Genomic DNA, 447 nt, shown 5'->3' with positions numbered 1-447 from the left:
GTGTGTGGGATTCGTGTCCCGAGGGGGATCCCATGTCCGTGGGAGGTGTCGTGTCCCGTGGGACAGTGGTCGGGAATTCGTGTCCCGTGGAGGGGGGTGTCCTATGCGAGGAGGTTCTGTCTTTTGGGGTGCCGCGTCTCGTGGCTGGCTGCTCCCGGGGGAGTTCCCTGTTCCTTAGGGTTCCGTGTCCGTCTCCGGCGGGGGTTCTGTGTCCCATGGAGGTGTCCGTGTCCCAAGGGGGTGTCCCTGCCCCGCGGGTATCCCTGTCCATGTGTCACACGGTAGTCTATGTCCCGTGTAGAGTGTCCCTGTTCCAGGGACGTCCGTGTCCCCTGGGTGTCCGTGTCCCGTGCAGGGTGTCCCTGCCCCTGGGTGTCCGTGTCCCCTGGGTGTCCGTGTCCCGTGCAGGGTGTCCCTGCCCCTGGGTGTCCGTGTCCCCTGCGTGTC

At 66.0% G+C, this 447-nt stretch overlaps 1 protein-coding gene across 1 annotated transcript in view; it reads left to right on the top strand.

Moving 5' to 3' along the window:
* The window catches only part of LOC103621154 (28S ribosomal protein S26, mitochondrial), a 5,323-nt gene that overhangs the window by 1,595 nt on the left and 3,281 nt on the right, over nucleotides 1-447 (top strand). The gene's annotated exons all lie outside the window — the stretch shown is intronic.

Source organism: Corvus brachyrhynchos, unplaced genomic scaffold (genome assembly GCF_000691975.1).
Source record: "Corvus brachyrhynchos isolate BGI_N302 unplaced genomic scaffold, ASM69197v1 scaffold166, whole genome shotgun sequence".
In the NCBI taxonomy this organism is placed as follows: Eukaryota; Metazoa; Chordata; class Aves; order Passeriformes; family Corvidae; genus Corvus; species Corvus brachyrhynchos.
The sequence above is the reverse complement of the archived record's forward strand: the minus strand, read 5'-3'. Positions and strand labels throughout refer to the sequence as shown.